The sequence below is a fragment of the Amblyomma maculatum genome, chromosome 3 (assembly GCF_055883805.1).
Source record: "Amblyomma maculatum isolate TAMU_Amacu chromosome 3, ASM5588380v1, whole genome shotgun sequence".
In the NCBI taxonomy this organism is placed as follows: domain Eukaryota; kingdom Metazoa; phylum Arthropoda; class Arachnida; order Ixodida; family Ixodidae; genus Amblyomma; species Amblyomma maculatum.
Genome location: NC_139346.1, coordinates 186,780,998 through 186,791,053, shown reverse-complemented (window position 1 = coordinate 186,791,053; position 10,056 = coordinate 186,780,998).

Below are 10,056 nucleotides of genomic sequence, written 5' to 3'. Positions count from 1 at the left end.
ACTCATCTGACTACCTTACCTGGCTTCTCCCAGCATCCTGCGGCCATTGAGCCGTCCACAGATCTTGATGAATTTCCGCTGGGTTCCGACGCTGCCATTTTGAGGGCACACGAGCAGCTGATTTCTACGATCAACGCCAGCAAAAGTAAGATTGGCCCTGGAGTTCGCGCTGTTCTCGTCTCCCTGGCTTCGTCTCTTAATGCACAGGCAATGCACTTTTTTGGTTGTGCTGTACGGGACAGGGAGCGTATCCGTTCTTTACATGACCAAATCTGTTCTCGAGACCGGGAAATAGAAGCTCTTAAGGCCCACAACGCGGAGCTTTCTTGTAGAACATCTGCTTGCGAAGTTAATCCGCTGAGGACTGGACATAATGCTTCTCGGACCTTCGCAGCAACTTTGCGGGCCGCTCCAGATTCCGTGGCACCTCGCGAAGCAATTCGCAGATCCACGAATGGTATCCAGGACTTTATAAGGCCTCACGAGCATCATACTGTCGAACCTCACCAGATGGTCTTAACGTCTGCGGCCGCTACAAATCATGTGGGGCAGGAAGTTGCAACTCTGCTCAAGGCATCAATAGACCCAGAATCCGAGGGGATTGGCGCTCTCACCCTCCGGCCCACGCGTCGTGCCTTGGTAGTAACTTCCAAGGACCCAGGAGATCTTGAGCGTTTGAGGGCAGCCATCACCCGCATTGAGGCCACCAATGCCTCAATTAAAGTCCGGGTTCCTGCGAGGAGGAACCCGCACGTTCGGCTATCAGGTGTTGACCCGGACGTCCTCCCCTCCCGGATGACTTGGTGGCGGTCGTCAACCGCAGGAACCCCGGATTATGCCTCGATCCAGAAACATGCAAGGTCAGACTTTCTTTTACTCAGCGATCTGGGCAGCGAGTGCACATCATTGAGGTCGACCCTCCCGCCTTCTCCCGACTTCGCGCCGCACGTAGGGTCACGATCGGTTGGACTTCAGTAGAAGTCCAAGAGGATCTACATGTGCCTTTGTGTACCTTTTGTGCACAGTACGGTCATGCCCTTCGAGCTTGTACACAAAAAACTTCCCCGGATAAGGCGTGTTGTACTCGATGCTCCGGTTCGCACCCCCTTGCACAGTGTCCCAGATCGATTAAGGACCCAAACGTAAAATGCGCCCCATGCGCAACGGCAGGTCGCCCTTGTGCGCATCCTGCTGGTGACGTCACCTGCACTATCTTGCAGGATCGAGAGGCTCGAATACGGGCTAGAACCAACTATGGCTTTTAGGACCACGGCTACCCCTCGTCCCAACCTTAATGTTAATTTCTTACAAGTAAATTTGGATCACACACGCTGCGCGACTGCCCCCATGGTTAAATGCATTCAAGATAATGACATCACAGTAACTGCTGTCTGCGATCCATACATTACCCCTAAAAAAGAATTTGCAGGAATTCCTCCTTCATTTCATAAAATTTACTGTACTGAAAATCCCCGCTGCGTTGTATTGCTCCACAATCCTAATTTTGATGTTTTTCCTACTTTCATTTCACCTGAGCTTGTTGCCATTTTGTGTTCGACATCGACTTATCAATTTCTTTTCATAGCAGTATATATACCACCTCGCGCAGATATCGAAAGCTTTCTTGCTTTACTGGCAACTTGTGTACAGACTTCACCTACAGATAATATTATCATTTGTGGTGACTTTAACGCAAAAAACATCCTTTGGGGCGGAAGTGTTACGGACCTGAGAGGAACTCACGTTCAAGCATTTGCTGCATCCAATAACTTGGTTGTTATTAATAATCCAAATTCCTTGCCAACATATGAAACTCCGTACGCTTCAAGTTGGATTGACATCACATTGGCTTCCCCAAACTTACTAAGCGAGGCTTATTTTTGGGACGTTTTGCCAGATTCATCCCTTTCAGAGCACAGATTTATTTCTTTTTCTTTCATTTCTCAACCTTCATCACAGTTTAAGAGGCTTACTAGAGCCAGCTCATGTCGCTTAATTTCCCAGTTAGCGTCTCTGAATTGGTTTCAGCATTTTTACAATCATCAGATCTATTCAGCGCCTGCCCTAGATAGCGTCCTTTCAAAATTTAATCAGATATTTATCAAACTCTACAACGAAAACCTACGTTCTGTTAAATCTACATTTCCTGAGGGATCTGTTTGGTGGTCGGTTGATTTGCGCATGGAGCGCTCACGTGTTCGGGCTCTTCGACGTCGTTTTCAACGTATTTCCGATCCTACACAGAGAATTTACCACCGCTCAATTTATTATAAAGCTCTTGCTGTCTATAGAGCTAACATCAGGCGTACACACGACAATTATGTAAAGGAACTTTGCTCAAATGCTACAAGGAAATTCCTTTTTGGCAAACCATACAAGTATGCTTTTGGAAAGCTCAGGACTCCATCAATAATTCCTATGCTGAGATACCCTGACGGTACCTATACAGAGACGTTTCAAGACACTATAAAGCTTCTGATGAATACGCATATCGCTGCGGACGATTCTTCTTTAGATCTACCTTTACATACTCACGTTAGGGATGATATTAAGCAGCCTTATAATAACTCGATCCAGGATCCACCGTTCACTCTCGAAGAAATTGAGGCTGTTATAACTTCAATGGATTTAACGTCTTCTGCTGGCCCCGATCTTATCTCTCCTCGTTTTGTCGTTTCCTTGTTTAATGCTCATCCCTTCTTCTTTTCCTCAATTTTCAATTCTTCTCTGTTTTTGGGTCACTTCCCACAACCATGGAAAATAGGCAGAGTTATTTTTATTCCCAAACCCAACAGACCACCGGACCTTCCGAGCTCATACCGCCCGATTTGTATTAATTCTTCGTTTGGTAAAGTACTCGAGCGCTTACTTTATGGTCGACTGTACTACTTTTTATCAAATAATAACTTGCTTCACAGGAATCAGTATGGTTTCACTCACGGCCGAAATTCTGTCCAGGCCATTTATAAATTACGTGAATTATTACAGGACTACAAACAACAGAAGCACCCTGTGGTTTTAATTTCTCTGGACTTTAAAGGTGCATTTGATAGTGTTTGGCACCCTTTAATCTTGCGTTTTCTAAGGCAGCATCGATGTCCAAAAAATATATATTCCCTTATAGCTTCCTTCTTAGATGACCGGCATTTAACATATCAATCTCCTTCTTGTTCTATTTCGGCTCCTTCTACTCTTGGTAGTCCGCAAGGTTCACCTCTTTCCCCATTACTTTGGAACATTGTCCTTTATGACCTCCTAAATATATCTCTCCCTTCCCCAATTCACATTCAGGCATATGCCGACGACACCATTATCCTTGTACCTGGTAAGACAAGTCGCGAGTTATCTACAAGGGCAACCAGCGTTCTGACTTTAGTCCAGCAATGGTGCACCGAAAATCGTGTTCAGTTAAACGCACAAAAATGCTCTTATGTTTTGTTTCATAATGGAGTACCAGCATTACATAAGCGTAAACCCACCATCCGTCTTGGAACTCACAGCCTTAAGTGCGAGCCAACTATCAAATTATTAGGAGTCGTTTTTGATTCGTACCTTACCTTTATTCCCCATGTAAATCACTTGCAAATTAAAACTTTGGCCTCTACCACTAAGCTCCTTAATTGGTTTAATTTACACTTTCGCGTTTCACCTTCTCATTTGCGTCAACTTTATCACCAAGTCATTCTCCCCTCGATTACGTATGCTGCCCCTGCATGGTGGTATCACTGTCCTCTTTCTAGACTAAGAGATCGCGTCCTATCACTACAGCGAATACCACTCCTCGCTCTTACTGGCGCCTACGCTACCACGCGAACAGCCGCACTTTGCGTGCTAGCAAATGTTGTTCCGTTGCCTATTCATCTAGACCAGTTATGTGCCGAGTTCAAGCTTTTTACACTCCGGCAACCTATAGTTTATGGCAACGTTACATACAACCCTGCTGAAATACAACCATTGTTCAATCCCTGGGCTGATCATCCCTCAATCAAGTTTAAATTTCATTTTATTAAACTCACCTACCAGGAAGCCATGTTTTGTTCTTCCCAACGCGCACTGCATATCTATACTGATGGGTCCTTCACACTTCACTCCGCGGGCGCAGCTTTTGTAGTACTTAACTCAACCCAAAACATACTATTTGTTCATCGCCTTTCTTTGCAGCCACCTTCCAGTGCGTATGAAGCGGAACTTGTAGCCTTTAATTCTGCGGTTGAATATGCTCTTAACAACCCTCCCACTATGCCTATTCATTTCTATACAGATTCTCTGTCTCTGCTCTCTGCCATCTCTTCAGTAAATTCGTTTAACCCCACAATTCTTACCATTAAAAAGAACCTGTCGCGCTTATCGTCTCTCGCTCAATTCATGTTATTCCATATCCGGGGCCACTCCGGCATTTATGGCAATGAGTTAGCCGACCAAGCAGCTGGTACCGCAGGACAGTACGGCTGTTTACATCCTTCTACTCTTTCAAAACGTTATGTCCGTTCACGCTTACATCGTTCTTCCCTTGTTTTGTGGAGCACATATTGGCGCGAAAATAATGGCGGCACAGAATTATTTAATTGGATACCCGATACCCTCAATATACCACGCATTTGTCCGCCCCGTAATGCGATTACAACTCTAATTACAGGGCATGGCAGATTTCCTTTTTATTTTAAAAAAGTACGTCTATCCTCCTCTTCACTTTGTTCCTGTGGCAAGATGTGTAATGACGTCCGTCACTACTTCCAAGACTGCTCCCTTACTGCTCCTTTTGTTTCTCGCCTGAAGTCTTTTTGCTCATCAGATATAACAACGTCTCAATACCCGACGTTGCTTCGAAATCCTGTCGCTTGTGCAATTTTAATTCAAATGGTTAAACACATAAGCAGCACTATACCTGACTATTGTCGCTGACATCATTCTGTTAAGTAAACTATTTGCTTGTTATTTCGCATTCTTTAAATTATTATGCCGCAGGGTTTATTTTTCTACGTATCTCCTCTGAAAGGTTACCTATGCGTTTTCTTTTTCTTTTTATTTCTGTCCTAATAATTTATATATATATGTATATATATATTCTTTTCAAAACATGCGTTCCAATTATGTACGTAATCATTTAGAGTTGATTTCCTTCTCTCAAATATTTTCCTTGAATTCTTTGTTTTTCTTCTCAGGTACCCTTTATTTCTTTCTTTCTTTTTTTTTTTTTTTTTTTTTTTTTTTTTTACTGGCTGCCTTATTCCTTGGGTGCAATTTTGACCTGTTTCCTGTTGTGGCGTGCACGCTGCTGCTGCCAACAGCCCATCTCTGGCTCTACAAGCACCAGTGGATTTCCGTTAGATCCGTACTGTACTTGAGACTGGGGATGAGGGACTCCTCGGAGTTTCCTGCCGACCCCCAACCACGCTCAGTACAGAGGAGGAAGATTGCTCTTCCTTTCAGCCTGTCTGATACGGACACGCCCACGTGCCTGCATGGAGGCGCCTATGGCTGTAGTGCGCAGGTCACTTATGCCTACTGGATCACGTTTCTACGTGTCCATTGGTATTTCGTCGTGGCGTGCCCTTCGATGCCGCCAACTCTCCATCTTGGTTTTTACAAGCACCAGCGGATGACCTGCTGATCCTGTGCTTGAGCCTGATGGTGGTGGGGGCGAGGGTCTCGTCGGAGGGTCCTGAAGACCCCCTGCCACGCTCTGCACAGGGGAGGGCTCCGTGCTCCTGTGTTGAGCAGAGTGCTTAAGGCATGCCTTTCAGTTTTCCTGGATGTGCTCGTGACTGCAGGCACTCTTGCCTACAGAGCCAGGTCCGTATGGGCAGCATGCATACTGCTATGAAATGAGTAGAGTTATTTTTTGTTCTCTTGTTCCTCTGTGATATCTGAAATTTTACTTATTTTGCCTTTTCTGCTGCGGTTGTCACACGAGTCCGGTATAGTGGTGCTGTAATTTTTTTTTTTATTATTATTATTATTTTTTATTATTATTTTTTTTTTATATATGAACCTTCCTCCATCGTTTCTCTTACCCGTGCATTTTGCGGTTGATATAATCTGGCATAGTGACGGACGTCTTTTCGCATCAGACTAGATTTAATAATTTTTTTCTCTCTCTTAATGTTTTATCTAGGTTTTGCCATTCTTTCTCATCCCCTACCTCTTGTCTGTGGTGTCGGAAGTTAATTTTTTTTTTCTTTTGCTTGATTCTTCTATTCCTAACATCAGTATTTTCTCTCTTTAATTCGTGGACCAACGATTACAATGCCGTAGGAGACAGCAATTCTCTATTGTTCACCCGATTTTATTTCTTTGTTGGGGACTGTCCTGTTTACTTTTCTACCCCAGTCTCTCTTTTTTTTTATGCTTTGAGTTTCGTACGTCTGCCTCTCTCCCCGTATTGTTTTGTCATTTTGCGTGATGGTGGTTTTGCTGCTGTTCTTTCTGGTTCTGGTTCGTGTTTTGTTTCACTTGCAGGTCTGGATGCTACCTTCTGGGGTTTTCCTTTTATTCTTCTTAAACCAGCGTGGACCACCTTTCGACATGGACTTCGTCTTTTTTTTTTTTTTTTTTTTTTTTTTTTTTTTTTTTTTTTTTTTTAATACCTTCTATCGCTTTTAAAAAGTTTTTTTTTTTTTTTATCTCGAGCTGCTGCTCGTTTTTATTTATTTTTAATTGGTTTAAGCCTGGCAAAGCTTTTGCTGGTCCAGGCTCCCCCTCAATTTTTTTATGTTTTTTTTTTTCTCAGTTCGAGGGGGCGAATAAAATGGTAAAATGGTGCTACACAGCTGCTTGGCGGCGAAAGAAAAGCAACGCGGAACTCTGACAAAGCCTATATAGTAACTCTAGTAGGGTCCTCTGAGCAGCGTCACCTGGCTACAAATAGCGGAAATGTTGCCAAAACGAACAAGAGTGCATTTAAAGCCCGCCATTCCCGTCGCTTCTGTGGCGTAATCGCACAGATCGCAAAATTATGTTCTTGGGTGATTTTAATTGCGTTGTAGGGATGAGTACCGATCTGTGTTATGTAAGTGATATGACCTTAGTGTTGCATTACTCAACGATTTGGCTTGTGAATAAAATCTAATTGCGGGTGTAGAACAGGAAAAAGGTCGATAGTTTTTCTCTAATGCCCGCCTTGACAGAATTTACGTTTCTGTAGACATCCGGCTGCCTATGCCGAAGAAATTAATAACGTAAGCAGAGCTTCAACAATTTGCGACAGAAAGATGCAAGGAGGCCTTGATAAGATCTAGGTCCCGAAGGTTTCTTGACGAGCAGCCTTCACGTCAGGCCCCGAGTGATGAGAGAGAGAATGCTCTTGCGAAGGAAATATTGGAACTTCAGTATGGTGATATTGCACATACAGCAATGCTCCTGGTATTCTTGCTGCTTTCTTTGACAATTATCGAAAGCTCTTTGGCAGTTGCGAAGATCCAAATCAGGGTTCAGATTAAAATTTCATACTCGAAAACTTTCTTCGACTAGACGATGAGAAGTATGCTGTAGTTGAGGAACCCATCACTTTGGACGAAATTAAATCAGCCATTTCTGGGCTACAGAGTCAGAAATCTCTTGGCCCAGATGGTATTACTAGCGAATTGTATAAAACATTTTCTACTTGCCTAGCGCCTGTCTTGGTGGAAGTTTTGGATGCATCTTATGATGTGGGTTTCCTGCCTGCCACTTTCTATTTCGGGCACACAATATTAATTCCCCAAAATAACGCTGCTGAACCAAATATTGAGCGAAAGCATTAGCTGCGGATGACCGAGCGTTCTTCTTCTCTTTTTCTTCTTCCTCAGATCACATATAAAGCCCCGCTTTAACCAAGCCGTATGAACGTGCCTTAGTGGCCTACAGGGATAACGTGAATGCCAGGGTCCTAGCAGGCTGATTCTGATATAACCGTTCATTGTGAAACGAGAGACCCAAGTTCAGCTCCTGCCAGCCGCTTGAGTTGGTAGCCAAGATCTCACCCTAGTGTCACGTGGGGTGTGACGTCACAGCGTCACGTGGGTAAGTCGTGGCTACGGCCGCGCTACGCTGAAGGCTCGAACCCTAGAGTAGTATTGCTTTCGCAATAAAAGCAAAGATACTAATCGGTTGAAAACTCTTTAAGGATATCGTCCAATTTCCCCCTGTAATGTTAATTACAAAATTTTGCCAAGTTCTTTGTTGTCGTCTGCAGCTAGTCATTATGAACTTAATAGGTTCGCATCAGGTATGCGGTATCAAAGAGCACCGTATTCAAAAGCACATCAATATTGCACGTTCAGTAATGGAAACAGTATTAGATGAGACGGGCCAAGTAGCTCTAATTCAAATTGACCCGGCGAAGGTTCGGCACGATTTTTTGTTCGCAGTCTTGGAGCATGCAAACATTGGCGACGTTTTGCACAAAGGCATAAAGCTGTGCTACATGAACTCGTATACAAGACTAATTGTTAATAATTAAGGAGCTAACGCAACCAATACCACTGGAATAATCTGTTCGTCAAGGATGTTCATTGTCTACATTGTTGTTCGCCCTATATCTGGAACCCCTCTGTATCAGTATAATTAACAGCGCAGCTATCCGTGGTTTCTCTCTGGCTCAATGTGCAGTTAAGATTTTAGTCTACGCTGATGATATCGTCCTCTTTTGTTCTGACAAAAATAATGCACTTGAGGCCTTACTCTTGACTAAACAGTTATGCCATGTATAAGGAGCAGCTCTTAATTTCAATAAATCCAAAGGCTTTTGGTTGGACCGTTGGGGCACTAGGCCAAGCCAATTTGGGTAATATGCTGGGACTGTAGCCCTCTTCAGTACCCTGGGGTTCCGCTGCACCAAGTTCGCAATAGTGCAGCCTACTGGGATTCACAAATCGTACATATATGTAGCGACAAACACAGACTTAGATGGGTAGGGAACTCTCAATGTTTGCTAGGGCACAGGTCTGTAACATATTTTTGTTTGCAAAGTTTCCGTATGTCCCTCAAGTCATGTATTGTGCGAGGAGGAAGGCACAAGTAATACACAGAATATATCTGCAACATTTGTGTGGCGCTCTCAATAGGAACCCATGCGGCGTGACTTGTTCCTTCCCTTAAAGTCTGTTGGAGTAGGCCTTGTTAACTTGTTCGCGCATCAACTTGTTTCCCGATTTCTTTTTTTTTTTTTTTTAATCGGCAAACCCCACGTTTCTTATAGCTGTGCTCATTAGGCGTCATTTGTTTTACTTATTCGCACCGACTGGGCAGGCTCGTGAGGGAGCTTTATGGGGATTCCTTAAGGAGGTTGCTGACACTTTCAATTTTCTCACTGTGCGTTTCTGTATAGATTACCTATATAGCCTCTTGAGAAAGCTGATGAACCAGGTTCTCACCGAGTCTGTTCCCTACACCGTTGTATCGGCAGCCTTATCTATAGGGTTTTTGGACATCACTGCTCCAAAGCGTGTTAGGCGAATGTGCATTCAGGCAGCCACAAAAACGTTGTTTCTCAAACTAACAGCGACGTTACCTATCTTATTTCTTCATAAGATGTTCGTGCCCTGGACTGTGAATTGCCGTCTCTATAACGTGCCTGTGGCAATTGATCATTGCTTTATTCTGTGCCGTGATGCTATGTTCTTTTGGGACGTATTACAACGAACTCTTAAGGAGGACATTAAAATTACACCATATACTACTAGATTTTTGCCTCTTGACAAAAACTCTGTTGTGCCTTATGATCTATTTGTGTTCATGAGACTGTTCAGTCTTTGGAAAAGCCGTATGATGGACAGGCATGCCGAGCCACCAAGATCGTTCAAATCCGTGTTTCATGAGCAGTGTGCTTTGGTGAGCACTGAGGAGTGTATATGCTGCATACGAAGAACCTCCAAACCGGCTGCCGTACCTAGATATGTGTGTGCCTCCCAGAATTTTTATATTTTGATGGTGGTACAGTATCGGGCTAGGGATACCGGTAACTTCAGACATGCATGTTTAGGTAAATGAAGTTCTTTTTGTGCGTAAGTTTTCCCATACAATAAAAAAAAAAGCTTCTGTGGTGCAATATACATTAACGCTAATTAACACTGCTAT